Below are 15,270 nucleotides of genomic sequence, written 5' to 3'. Positions count from 1 at the left end.
TAATCACTGCCTATCTTAAATAAAGATCTTTCTTTAAGACTGTGATTATCTCCAAATGAAAGGGAGTGCTTCTCAGCTACCCTTCATCACGCTCAGCGTTGCGCGTTGCAAAATTTGTTGTTGTTGCTGTTGTTAGGAATTGGGAGCCGTGAATAATGCCAAGTGCCTACCTACGAGCCAGTCTGGGGATGTTTATTTTTGGCAGAAGGTCAGGCTGGATATTCTAAAGAGTCCATTCACTGAAAAACATCTACGTCCTCCGTACAACGTGTATTTTTCTTTTGTGCATTTCTGAGCTCACCGGAAATCAGAGAAATATCAAAGGGGGCAATTACAGAATAAAGAAAATATATTTTTATTGTAATAATTTAAATTAAAATCAGGGCCCTAAGTACTAAGTATTAGTCACATAAACTATTATTCAGTAGGTATTATTCACATAAAAGTATCTATCAATCACTAGGTATTATTCACAGAAGAGTATCATTCACTAGGTATTATTCACATAAAATATCATTCACTAGGTATTATTCACAGAAAAGCTTGGTTTCCCTGAGGGCCAGACGCCAGCAGCAATCCAGAGGCAGCAGGGCCACGGTCAGGGGAGTGGGACCCCACAAAGGCGCTGAAGTGGCTCTAAGTCAGACATGCTCCCTGGCTCCCAGAAGAAGAAAATTCAGTTCCTCTCTGCAGAAAAATGTTTTTAACCTCTTGCTGTCTTTAGATATTCTATTAAGACAAGTATTTTTGCCATTAAAATGACTGAATCTATAGTCAAAATTGTTTGTACAGAGAAATCAGCAGGTCCAGGTGGCTTTACAAGTAAAACATACTAAAAAAGCAAGACACCCAGAAATACAATTAGTGAGAGCAATTTGCTGAAGACTGCATACAGCCTGGAAAAATATTTAATGTAACTTAAAAACAAACAAAGCTAAACAATATAATGTTAGAGATACAGATAATGTTGTGCTAACTTAAAAAAAAACAGTTTTTAAAAGAGGTAATGATAAGCATTACCTCTGGGGGAAAGACAAAGTAATAATATGAAGAAGACACACAGGTAGCTTCAAGGTATTTTGAGAGGGTGAGTTCACAGGTGTTTATTTTATTATGATGCTTCATAATAGGTAGCATATAGTTTACTTATGTTCTTTTGACTATATCAAATATTATAAAATATTTTTAAAGAATTATTATTAAGACATTATTTCTTTAGCCAAACAAATGACTTTGAATCAAGCATATTAAGTAGCTTCTGTAACACCTTATTTCCAAATAGCAACAGCAAGTGAGGCCACACCAGATTAAGAAGCCAGGAGACTAGTCAAAACCCACTTCACACACCAGTTGGCTCTGTGAATGTAGGTGAGTGAAACTTCTCTGAAACCCAGTTTGCCATCTATAAAATGAAGATTAAAATAAAATTCTGTCCTGTCAACTCCATAAGCCTATTACAAAGAGGTAATATAATAGTGATTTGAAAATTGTTTAGCGTGAAGGTGCTATTATGATGTTAGTAAGTAAATGTCATCACCCACGTGTTGTAAATTTTTAATTTGCAGCGTTGTAGACATAGAACAGCAAATGGGAGCAACTTCTACAAAGAGTGGCAGCTGGAAACATTTTCTCCCAAAAAGGCGCTGACCGATGACCGTGGAGCTTTGAAGAGGCACTCCAGAAAGAAAAACCAAATTATCTCGGTTTCAATGCAAATGTGGGGTCTTTAGGATTCTGAAACTGTTACTGTGACTAATAATAACGATGGCAGCGTATGTAATAAAATGAGTCCTGAAGTGAGGTTTAGAGCCACAGCTTGAACTCAGCTTTATCACTGATTAGCTTTGTGACCATGGAAACTCAATCTTTTAGTACCTCTTACTCCACATCTGTAAAGTGTGGCTGATTTTATGAGCACTGATGTTTTCTCCAATGCTGATACGATGTAATTCCAAGGCTCTGTAGAAATTTGTTTGATGATGAGCTGAAATGTGCAGTAAAAAAAAGACGATCTGCACAATGTCTTGAATGTTTGGCTTTTACAGTCTCCTAAGTGGTTTTACACGTCACCGTCTTTCAGACGATTCCAAAATGCCAGCACATTAGAGAACATACTATTTGATCATCCTGATGATGCCGTGTTTCTTTTCAAAACCAATACTGAATACTGAATTAATCAATCAGTCTGTGCTTGAATACTTGAGCGACGTGAAACTATTTCAGAAGAGAGCCCAGTCCCATTTTGAGTAGTTCTTATTAGTAGAAATTATCTTACGAGAACTCTATCTAATGTTATAACCATCTGGAGGCACTTGGCCATCTGCTCCCCATGGATCTTCATCTGCCCTTTCAAACCAGCCCTATGGCCAGGCACCGTTCCTGCTATTTTCCACACCTCGTTTGTCCCAGCTCACTCAGGCAGTCCGGACCCAGAGTTCAGGCTCACCCATCACGCTCAATGTAGTAGGACTTATTTCCAAACCGGTGCACGCTTTTAAAAATTAGTAGACTTTATGTATAGAGCAGTTTTAGATATGCAGAAAAATTAAGCAGAAAATACAGAGGGTTCTGGCCGGGCACAGTGGCTCACGCCTGTAATCCCAGCACTTTGGGAGGCCCAGACGGGCGGATCACGAGGTCAGGAGATCGAGACCATCTTGGCTAACACAGTGAAGCCCCGTTTCTACTAAAAATACAAAAAATTAGCCGGGCGTGGTGGTGGGAGCCTGTAGTCCCAGCTACTCGGAGAGGCTGAGGCAGGAGAATGGCGTGAACCCGGGAGGTGGAGCCTGCAGTGAGCTGAGATCGCGCCACTGCACTCCAGCCTGGGTGACAGAGCAAGACTCCATCTCAAAAAAAAAAAAAAAAAGAAAAAGAAAATACAGAGGGTTCTTATGTATTCTTCTCTTCCCCTTCCAGGTTCTCCTAACATCTTGCATTAGCGGAGGACATTTGTTAAAACTGATGAACATATTGTTACATGATTCTTAGCTAAAATCTATAGTTTACATTAGGGCTAACTCTTGGTTACATGTAGATGTTATGGGTTTTGACAAATGTATAATGACATACAACTGTCATTATAGCAGCATGCCGAATAATTTCACAGCCCTAAAAACCTTGTGTTCCACCCATCCATCCTTTCCTTCCACCTCGCAAATCCTAGACAATCACTGATTTTTTTTTTTTTTTTTTTCATTTTTAGATGGAGTTTCACTCTTGTTGCCCAGGCTGGAGTGCAATGGCACGATCTCGGCTCACCACAACCTCCGCCTCCTGAGTTCAAGCGATTCTCCTGCCTCAGCCTCCCGAGTAGCTGTGATTACAGGTAAGTACCGCCACACCCGGCTGATTTTTTTGTATTTTTACTAGAGACAGGGTTTCTCCGTGTTGGTCAGGCTAGTCTCGAACTCCCGACCTCAGGTGATCTGCCCACCTCAGCCTCCCAAAGTGCTGTGATTACAGGCATGAGCCACCGCGCCTGGCCACTGATTTTTTTTTTACTATTTCCATACTTTTGGTTTTTCCAGAATGTCGTAGTTGTATTTATACAGCATGCAGCCTTTCAGCACATTGGCTTCTTTCTCTTCTTTCTCTTTTTTTTTTTTTTTTTTTTTTTTTTGAGACAGAGTCTCACTCTGTCGCCCAGGCTGGAGTGCAATGGCGTGATCTCGGCTCACTGCAATCTCTGCCTCCCGGGTTCAAGTGTTTCTCCTGCCTCAGCCTCCTGGGTAGCTGGGATTACAGCTGCATGCCACCATGCCCAGCTAATTTTTGTATTTTTAGTAGAGACGGGGTTTCACCATGTTAGCCAGGATGGTCTCGATCTCCTGACCTTGTGATCCGCCCACCTCTGCCTCCCAAAGTGCTGGGATTACAGGCGTGAGCCACCGTGCCAGGCTTAGATTGGCTTCTTTCTCTTAGCAATATGCCTTTAAGATTCCCCCATGTCTTTTAATGGCTTGACAGCTTGTTTCTTTTTATTGCTAAATAATATTCCATTACAACCTTGTCCTACCGTTTGTTTATTTATTCTCTTATTAGGTAACATCTTAGGTGCTTTCTAGTTTTGGCAATTATGAATAAAGCATATACAATCTACATTCAGGATCTTATGTGTGCATAGTTTCTCAGCGCTTTTGGATAACTACCAAGACATGCATTTTCCATGTTATATAGTAAGAGTTTATTTCGTTTTGTAAGGACTAAACAATGAATGAGAGCTCCTGTTGTTTCACATCCTCTCATTTTCCATGTTATATGGTAAGAGTTTGTTTAGTTTCGAAAGGAGTAAACAATGAATGAGAGCTCCTGTTGCTTCACATCCTCTCTAGCATTTGGTGGTGTCAGTGTTTTGGATTTTAGCCATTCTAATAGGTATGTAGTGGTGTCTTATTGTTGCTTTAGTTTGCATTTCTCTAATAACATATGATGTGGAGCATCTTTTCATATGCTTGTTTGCTACCTGTATGTCTTTGATGAGGTATCTCTTCAGATCTTTGGCTCATTTTGTAATTGGGTTGTTTGTTTTCTTATTGTTGAGTTTTAAAAGTTCTTTGTAATCCCAGCACTTTGGGAGGCCAAGGTGGGAGGATCACGAGGTCAGGGGATCGAGACCATCCTGGCTAACACAGTGAAATCCTGTCTCTACTAAAAATACAAAAAATTAGCCCAGCATGGTGGCACATGCCTGTAGTCCCAGCTACTCGGGAGGCTGAGGCAAGAGAATCGCTTGAACTGGGGAGGTGGAGGTTGTAGTGAGCCGAGATTGCACCACTGCACTCCAGCCTGGGCGACAGAGGGAGACTCTGTCTCAAAAAAAAAAAAAAAGAGAAAAAGAGTTCTGTGTGTATTTTGGACTCAAATCCTTTATCAAGTGTGTGCTTTTGCAATGATTTCTATTAGTCTGTGGCATGTCTGTTCATTCTCTTAACAGAGTTTTTTGCAGAGCAGAAGTTTTTAATTTTAAAGAAGTCTGACATAATTTTTTTTCTTTCATGGACCATACTTTTGGTGTTGTATCTGAAAAGTCATCTTCATACCCAAGACCACCTAGATTTTCTCCTATTATCTTCCAGGGTTTCAGAGTTTTACATTTTACATTTAGACTTTTGATTCATCTTCAGTTAATTATTTGCGAAATATGTAAGAAATATGTAAACTCTGTCTAATTCATTTCTTAACGCATGCAGGTATCCAGTTGTTCCAGAGCCATTTCCTGAAAAGACTATCCATTCTCCACTGAAACGTCTTTGCATGCTTTTCAAAGATGGCTTGATTGGACCTGTGTGGGCGTGGGCTGTCCACCCTGTTCCACTGGTCAATTTGTCTATTCTTTCACCAATACCACATTGTCTTGATTACTATATCTTTACGATAAGTCTTGAAGTTAGGTAATGTCAGCTCTTCAACTTGGTTCTTTTCCTTTAATATCGTGTCTAGTCATCTGGATCTTTTGCCTTTCCTTGTAAATTTAGAAGATGGGTCTTGTTAAGAAGCACAGAATGCTCTGGGCATATCTCAAAACGGCTCCCTTTGGGAAGCAAGAGGGGATTTTTTTCTTTTCTCACCATGAGAACAGGGCTTCTGGAGGTAAAACTCACAAAAGTGTGCCCCCACCCCAGACCGGGCCCCCTTCTGGCATTTTTAATACTCAAGCTTATCTACAAGAGCCTTCAGAAATTTGTCAATTGCAGTCTACGTTTTCCTACCCCAGTACTGGCTCCGGTGGGGGTTGCTGCTCCTGGGCTGTGTTTGAATTAAGCTAGAATTCTCTGTGTTTGTCTGTCTGCCTCTCCAATTTTAAGGCTGTGGCGTGTCCAGTGACCTCAATTCTCTGATGAATCCAAGAAAAGTTGCTGGTGTTCAGTTCGTTCAGCTTTGTTCCTGTTGTTAGGACGTGAGGGGTGATGTCAGGCTCTTTATGTGCTGGACTGGAAATCAGAAGTTCAGATTACACTTTTGCAAATGAGAGGCATTTCTCAATGAAATAATAAAGCTTATTTTAAAAAATAAAATAACTTTTACTTTTTCTTTAAAGTATGCTTAGGTATGAACTTAGTACTGTTCGTATTGATTCTTTTAATTTGCATTCATTGTTGTTTTACTTTAGTGATTATTAGAACAATGTATTGTTGTTAAATAAAATATCATGTAGTATTTTTTTAAAAATAGTCCATATAATTTCACCATTCATCAATAACCATTGTTAATATTTTCATGTATTTCATTCTAGTATAATCCAATTTTCCTTCCTTCCCTCTCTCCCTCCTTCTCTTACTCATTTCTTTCTTTTCACCTACCTATATATTCAAAATGCTTGTTATGGTACATATGTGTATATATATGTGTACGTGTGTATATACACAAGTGTACAATTTAACTTTATTCTAATATGTAATAACCACATTTAATGTATAATTATATATAAATGCATATAAACTAATCTATCAATCGATCTATAATTTTAATCTAGTCCTAGATTTGAGTCAAAGTCTTCCTTTTTTTTTTGAGACAGAGTCTTGCTCTGTCACCCAGGCTGGAATGCAGTGGCGCAATTTCGGCTCACTGCAAGCTCCGCCTCCCGGGTTCACGCCATTCTCCTGCCTCAGCCTCTCCGAGTAGCTGGGACTACAGGCGCCCGCCACCACGCCCGGCTAATTTTTTTGTATTTTTAGTAGAGATGGGGTTTCACCGTGGTCTCGATCTCCTGACCTCGTGATCCGCCCACCTCGGCCTCCCAAAGTGCTGGGAGAAGTCTTCCTTTTCATTCACACTGATTATCTGGCAGTCAGTGCTCTTGGGATTGAAATTTCAGGCCAGGATGGCATCCCAAATTCTCTGCGTTTCCTCTAAAGATTCCAACTGTGCAAATAATTGCTGAAAAGTAAAATACTTCAAAGTGTAAAAATAATGATAGAATTCAGAAAAGTGACTAATTCTACCATTTTATTAAATAAATGGTATTTCATTGAGAATCAATTCTATAATTTTACTTTTACCCAAATAGCCCTGAAATATATATTTGCATATATAGAGAAAATATATATGCATCTATTATATATAATATATATTTATATAATTTATAATATATTATATATTTTATTATATTTTACATAATTTATATATAATATATTAATATATTACATATATTATGTATAAAATAGATGCATATATTATATATGTATAATAGATGCATATATATTATATATATAATAGATGCATCTATTTTTTATATATAATAGGTGCATCTATATTAATAGATTCATATATATAAAATAGATGCATCTATAACTTAGATGCATGTACACATGCAAATATATGCATCTATTTATTTTTGAAACAGCATCTGGCTCTGTTGCCCAAGCTGGAGTGCAGTGGTGCAATAATAACTCGCTGTAGCCTTGACCTCCTAGGCTCAAGCAGCTCTCTTGCCTCAGCTTCCTGAGTAGCTGAGACTACAGGTGAGTGCCACCACACCCAGCTAATTTTTTACTTTTGTGGAGACAGGGTCTCACTATGTTGCCCAGGCTGGTCTTTAACTGGGCTCCAGCGATGCTTCTGCTTCAGCCTCCTGAAGTGCTGGGATTACAGGCGTGAGCCGCCGCACCCAGACTTGCATTTGTTTTACTAGAATACTTATGATTTAGTGAAATGTGACCTCCGTGACTGTTACAGTAGCTGTTGAATGTGAGCCCACTCCACTCAACACAAGGATTCGGTGGATAACAAACTCCATCCCTACCAATAAATATCTTCACAGATGTTGATGGTGTTATAGCTTGAATTTCTGCTGCCTCAAAAAATGGGGTAAATAGGAAAGCTAAATATCACTAATTTTATTACAGTGTATGAGCTGAAATAACATCTTCCTTTTTTTTATTTTCAACACTGAAGAAAAGTAAGAATCATTTCTAAAGTGCCCAGAAACACCTGAGCCTCGGTCCAGGTCCTCAATAACCTTGGTGACAGAATCCATTTCCAACCCCTTCCCTGCAGTAGGCACAGCACACAAACCTGACTCCTTCCCTCTGTAGGAAATAAGAGATCATAGGAACACCTTTTAAAATTGTGGCTGGTGCCTACTCTACGGGGGATCTTGAACCTCCAGACTGAAGTAAATGACAGAAGCTTTTCCAAAGAAGTCTGAATTATTTCAAAATTCTACAAGATAAATTGTGAGCATGGCGGGGAGGGAGCATGCCACAGTGTGCCTGTCACCTAAACTGGAGGTAACAGGCTAATGCAGAGCCCATTTGCCGGGAAGGCTGGGTGATGCCACGTGAACCACCAACCCTCAAGTCTCTGTGGCTTAAAACCAAACGAGCTGACTTCTCATTTGTGCAAATTCCTCTGTGTGTCTGGGCAACTTTGTAGTTGACTGACCCCCGGGTAATCCCAAGTGAGATTTCTCCACATGAATCCAAGTGATCGTCACAATAGGAGGCAACATTTCTGACCATATTTCTCCACCTCCTGGGTCCAAGTGATTCTCCTGCCTCAGCCTCCCGAGTAGCTGGGATTACAGGTGCGTGCCACCACGCGCGGCTAATTTTGTATTTTTAGTAGACGGGGTTTCTCCATGTTGGTCAGGATGGTCTTGAACTCCCGCCCTCTGCTGATCCGCCTGTGAAGGCCTCCCAAAGTGCTGGGATTACAGGCATAAGCTACTGTGCCTGGCCTATTTCTACACATTTTATACCAACAAGGAAATACATGTTCCTGCCTATTAAGCTATATTTAAGCTACATTATTTTTCACCACAATTCATTCATCAGAAATAGTAGCATGGCTCTGCCTAATTGCAGCAGAATCGGGGGGGTGGGAGAAGCCCAGATGGAGAGGAGGCTGAAATATGGATGAGCCTTAGAAGTCTCCGCCACTGTACATTAGCTCCATCCCAGCCTTAATTTCCCCACTTCTGATTTTTGCCAAGCAAAGCTCCCCTGCCAGCTCTCAATTTAATCTTACATAGTTACAATTCATAGTACCAACTGTAAGTGAAAAAATTCTGTTCAGTATACTCTCAAACTTGACTCTTCATCCGTAAGATAAAATTAAAATTCAGCTGAGTGATTGGAGATCCCTCTGGCAGCAGGCACCGTGGCAGGGGAGTGGAGAGTATTGCTGATGGAGTCAGATCAAGCCTGCCAGCCAGCCCTGCTCTGACTGAGGGAGTGCCCACAGACAAGCCACCTAGCCTGTCAGAGTCTCAGCTTCTTCATTCATCAAACAGGGAAAATACCATCAGCTCTTGCAGGTGATTGGGAGTATTAAATGAGATCCTCTTTATACAAATTGGCATAGCCCCAGGCTCACAATAAAAGCATGATAAACATTGCTATTACAGCATCAAAATCCAGTTCTAAAGCAATCCTATGACAAGTTTGGGTGATGGCAGTTTACAAATAGGGTGGTCCTGGGATATTGTCTTAGCACCATATAAAATTGAAAAGAAGAAGAAAGAAGATGAAGAAGATGAAGGAGGAGGAGGAGGAGGAGAAGAGGAAGGAAGGGAGGGAGGAAGGGAAGGAAGGAAGGAAGGAAGGAAGGAAGGAAGGAAGGAAGGAAGGAAGGAAGGAAGGAAGGAAGGAAAGAAGGAAGGAAAGAAGGAAGGAAGGAAGGAAAGAAGGAAGGAAAGAAGGAAGGAAGGAAGGAAGGAAGCTTGTATTGACATTTAAAGAAATGGCAACACAGAAGACACTTGTTTTAGCAGTCTGAAGGTTAAAATTCTACTTTGTTTATTCTATTACTGATAGAGTTAGGAGAACACAAAGGCAGGCCAAGAGAGGTGCTGGGCCCCCCACATGTGAGCACCTTCCACAGTGGAACGATCCCATCTCTGGAGCAGATCATGCATGTGGAGGGGGGGTTGGGCACAAGGGGAGGCTGCAGTTGCCACAGTCCAGTTCAACGTGTCCTTTGATGCAACAACTAAGATATGGATAATGTTTCACTAACAAAAGTGTCAGAATCCTCCTTTTTGACCACCTACAGCCATTATTTGAATCTTTCAATGGTCCAAATTTTACATTATTAAAAATGAGTGAACGTGTTTCCACTCTTACAGAACTAGCCTGAGACCAGTTACAATGTTTACCCTGTCTCTTTTCCAGCTACATTTTCCAGTGTCCCTTCCTTCTTCTTTCCTTCTGCCACAGGACCTCATGCTGCCCTCTGGCTCCTCAGAGCCATGCCAGCCAAACCTGTCCCCACAGGGTAATAACTGGGGCATGGCTTGGAACCTAGACATAGAATTTATGTCTTTCACAAAGATTAACTCAAAGTGAATCATAGGCCTAATTTTAAAATGCAAACCTGTAAAACTTCCAGAAGAAAACATAAAATAATTTATATGACCTAGATTTTGGTGATGAGTTTTTGGATACAACACCAAAAATATAATTCATGAAACAAAAAAAACAGTAAGTTAGACTGCATTAAAATTAAAAACTTCTACTTTGCACGAGACACCGTTAGGAGACGCTGGCGAGGTTGCAGAGAAAATGGAACGCTTATATACAGCTGGTGGGAATGTAAATTAGTTCAGCCACTGTGGAAAGAAGTTTAGCAATTTCTCAAAAAACTTAAAACAGAACTACCATTTGACTCAGCAATCCCATTCCTGAGTATATACCCAAAGGAAATACGTCGTTCTACCATAAAGACACATGCATTCCTATGTTCATTGCAGCACTATTCGCAATGGCAAAGACATGGCATCAACTTAGATGCCCATCAATGGTAGACTGGATAAGAAAATATGGTACATATACACCATGGAATAGTATTCAACCATAAAAAGAATAAAATTGTGTCCTTTGCAGCAACATGGATGAAGCTGGAGGCTGTTATCCTAAGCAAACTAATGCAGGAACAGAAAACCAAATACCACATGTTCTTACTTATAAGTGGGAGCTAAACATTGAGCACACAGGGACACAAAGAAGGGAACATTAGACACCAGGGTCTACTTGAGAGTGGGGGCGGGAGGAGGGGGAGGATCAAAAATCTACCTATGGCACACCATGCTTATTACCTGGGTGATCAAATAATCTGTACACCCAAGCCCTGCAATATGCAATTTGCCTGTATAACAAACCTGCACCTGTACCCCTGAAACTAAAATAGAAGTTAAAAAATAAAATCAAAGTAGAACTGGAAACAAAAAGACACTGTTGGAGGATGAAAAGACAAGCCAAAGACTGGAAGAAAATTTTGCAGAACACATATCTGATAAAGGGCTTGAATCTAAATATACAAAGAATGTATAAAACTAATCAATAAGAGGACAAACAGCCCCATTAAAAAAATGGGCAAAGATCTGAACAGACACTTCACCAGCAAATGAGCATAAGAAAAGATGCTCAACATCCTATGTTCTTATGGAAATACACATTTAAAAAGAATGAGATACCACTATATACCTATTAAAATGGCTAATTTTTTTTTTTTTTTTTGAGACGGAGTTTCACTCTTGTTGCCCAGGCTGGAGTGCAGGGGTGTGATCTCGGCTCACTGCAACCTCTGGCTCCTGGGTTCAAGGAGCCTCAGTCTCCCGAGTAGCCAGGATTACAGGTGCCTGCCACCACGCCTGGCTAATTTTTTGTATTTTTAGTAGAGACGGGGTTTTGCCATATTGGGCAGGCTGGTCTCGAACTCCTGACCTCAGGTGATCCGCCCACCTCAGGCTCCCAAGGTGCTGGGATTACAGGCGTGGGCCACCATGCCCAGCCTCAAATGGCTAAAATTTTTAAAAATGACAATACAAATTGCTGGTGAGGATGTGGAGCAACAGCAACTCCCTTTCATTACTGATAAAAATGCAAAATGATACAGCCACTTTGGAAGACAATTTGGCAGTTTTTTTCACAAAGCTGAACATAGTCTTACCACACAATCCAGCAACTGTGCTCCTAGATATTTTCCCAACTGTTTTGAAAACTTGGGTCTACACAAAAATGTGCATGCAAAAGTTTTTATAGCGGCTTTACTCAAAATCATCAAATAGCTGGAAGCAACCAAGATTTCATTCAGTAGATGAGTGGATACGAAAAACTGTGGTACATCATATGATGGAATATTATTCAGTGATAAAAAGGATGAGCTATTAAGCCACACAAAAGACACAGATGAATCTTAAACAAATATTGTTAAGTGAAAGCAGTCTGTCTGTAAAGGGTATATCCATCTAGTTCCAACTGTATGACATTCTGGAAAGGGTAAAACTATAGGGAGATCTGTGGTTGCCAGGCGTTTGGAGTGTGTGTGATATTAAGCAAGAGAAGCACAGGGGATATTTTGGTGGTGAAACTGTTCTATATGATGCCATAATGGTGAATGCATGACACTGCATTTGTCAAACCCCATAGAAATTTACACCACAACGAGTGAGACTTACTGTGTGTACACATTTAAAACAAGATTTAGGAGGTCAGGAAACACCAGGATGAAATAAAGAATATTACAAAAGAATCTTTCTGCATTATGAATGTCCAAAACAACCTCCCTGAAAAGGACGGAATAACTCTGGAAACCAGTGGGGTGTGTAAAGACTGAAAGCATCTAGATGTGTGTGAGCTCCGGTCTCTAGATTGGTAAAATGTTTCCCATCATGTGCAGGTTAACAATTCTGAAACATTATACGTGCATACTAGCATCAAACAATTAAATAAACAAACAGTGGATGCTGAGAGCCACTTTTCTTGCTACTGGAGTTGAGGGTACAGGTAAACCAAGGGAGGAGGCTAAAACCGTCCTGTGTTAATAGAATACAAGTGAGAGATCACCAGGAACTCACATTTACTTTAGTATAGATACATATGTTAGAAATATTTATACATATATGTGTATATATTAGCATCACACACATACATATGTAGGTGCTGACACGTGTACAGCACATATGTATATACATTTCCTTTTCGTTTTGAATTTCCTTTCTCTGTCAGCTGAGAGGTCCTAGCAGCAACAATTGCCTGGCATCAGTGAGCACATCTAGTGTCCAGATCTTGATTTTGAATACTATTGTCCAAAAAAAGGGAACCAGAGCTCCTAAGAGAAAAGACTGATTCTAGGACTGGGATAGGAAATGTATAAATGAGTCTGGAGCATTTTGTAGTGCCAGAAAATAAGAATATGCTAAAAAATAATGAGCTAGTACTGGATTATAACCCAAAGTATAATCCAAAGTATCTATAAATCCATTTTGATATAAATGAATAATTGAGTAAATAAATGAATGGCAAACCGTAGGTAAATCTCTATGCAAAACAACTCCAAATAATTTATGTAAATACCCCACCCTTAAGGAAGTCGAGCATAATTCCCAGCTCTTTACATGCTGGCTGGCTTGGCGTAGCTACTTCCTTCCACAGTGCACAGTATGGAAATGGGGGAAAAGAATAACTTTATAGTGGAAGGGCTTGGTGCACTCTGTGTCAACCAGCTGGTCTCCATCAATAGATATAAGTCACGTTGAGAGCATGTACCTTGATCTAACGAGTGGGAATGGTACTCTGTGTTCCTCTCAAAAACCCATTGTCCAGCCCAGTCATAAGAAAAACAGCAGACAGACCTAAGCTGAGAGATACTCTACAAAATATCTGACCAGCACTTCTCAAAACTGTCAAGGTCATCAAAAACAAGGCAAGTCGGAGAAACTGTCACAGGCAAGAGGACCCTAAGGAGGCTCAATGACTACTTATAATGTTGTATTCCAGATGAGATCCTGGGACAGTAAAAGGACATTAGGAAAGAAATAAGGAAGTGAGAGTAAAGTATAGGCCTTAGTTAATAATAATGTATCAATATTGGTTCATTTATTGTGACAAATGTACCATAATGTAAAATGTTACTCATAAGGGAAATTGACTTGGAGATACATGGGAACTCTTGCACTATCTTTGTAATTTATCTGTAAATCTAAAGATTTTTTTGTTTGGTTGGTTTTTTTTTTTTTTTTTTTGAGATGAAGTCTTGCTCTTGTCACCCAGCCTGGAGTTCAATGGTGTGATCTCGGCTCACGGCAACCTCTGCCTCCCGGGTTCAGGCAATTCTCCTGCCTCAGCCTCCAGAGTAGCTGGGATTACAGGTGCACGCCACCATGCCCAGCTAATTTTTGTATTTTTAGTAGAGATGGGGTTTCACCATGTTGGCCAGGCTGGTCTCGAACTCCTGACCTCAGGCCATCTGCCCGCCACAGCCTCTCAAAGTGCTGGGATTACAAGCATGAGCCACTGCGCCTGGCCTAAACGTTTTTTTTTTTTTTTTAAAGCTCATTTAAAAGTGTATTCTCTTGGCACTGTTTTGTATGCCTTAGAATAAGTACAAATTTTGCCCAAAGAGATATGGTAGCCCTTCTCCTGAACCACAAAAAGCTACAACTGGTTTTCTTCTTTTCTGGATATTTGTTCATTAGCAATCCATCAGAAGAACAAAAAGAGCAACTGATTTATCTCTAATAGGATACTTTGTACACCTAAAATATGCCAAGCACTCCTCAAAATGTACTTTCTATGGCTCATTTAATCCTCATAGTGACTTAGGTAACTATTGTCATCACCATCCCCGTCTTATGGGAACTGCATCATGGGATGGTTCAGTAAAGTTGCCCAAGATGACCCAGTCAGTAAATGGTAGACGGAAGATTCCAATTCAGAACGGCAAGCTCCTGGCCCCACGCCTTCCCTCCTCCCACAGCAGCTGATTCTACAGCGAGTGGACTGGCAGGAAGCAGTTCCAGGACTGTCTCGTATGCTTTATTCCTTTTCTCCACCATAAGAATGTCACCTCTGCCACTCCTGTCTTGCAGAATGTCTTCCCAGCATTCACCTGCTCCCCCGTGCTTCTGAGTGTGGCTCCTGAACCAGCAGCAGCAGAGGCGCCTGGGAAGTTGTTAGAGACGCCGACTCTCCATCCCAAATCTACCCAGTCAGAAACTCCAGGGATGGAGCCCAGTAGTAGCAAACCCTCCAGGTGATTCCGATGGAAAAGAACGTCTGACACCCATCGGCACGCCCAAGGACAACTCGCTTCATCGTTCTGAGCCCAGGTTTCTGTTAGGAGAGCATGTGGAACCAGGTATGTCAACATTTCTTCTATTGTGAGCAGCTGGTTCTGTGGCCAGAGTCTGATACCCACAGGGGCATGTGAAGCCGAAAATGGTGGATACTGTGTTGCACTGCCCAGATCCCCCTCAGAACTGAGGCCAGAATCTCTCCTGCAGTGGTGACTGATGATGGCTTCTAGCTGGGTTTCTCTTCAGGAATG

At 40.8% G+C, this 15,270-nt stretch overlaps 1 long non-coding RNA gene across 1 annotated transcript in view; it reads left to right on the top strand.

The window, feature by feature from the left end:
• The window catches only part of LOC134736538 (uncharacterized), a 34,480-nt gene extending 19,412 nt beyond the window's left edge, over positions 1–15,068 (top strand). The window contains exons 2-3 of the long non-coding RNA XR_010120634.1: positions 3,206–3,328; positions 14,813–15,068. This is a non-coding gene — a long non-coding RNA (uncharacterized lncRNA). The remainder of the gene's footprint in view (positions 1–3,205; positions 3,329–14,812) is intronic.
• The last annotated feature ends 202 nt before the right edge of the window (positions 15,069–15,270 follow it).

The sequence above is a fragment of the Symphalangus syndactylus genome, chromosome 4, assembly GCF_028878055.3.
Source record: "Symphalangus syndactylus isolate Jambi chromosome 4, NHGRI_mSymSyn1-v2.1_pri, whole genome shotgun sequence".
NCBI classification, from domain to species: Eukaryota; Metazoa; Chordata; class Mammalia; order Primates; family Hylobatidae; genus Symphalangus; species Symphalangus syndactylus.
This window is presented reverse-complemented; position numbering and strand designations above follow the sequence as displayed.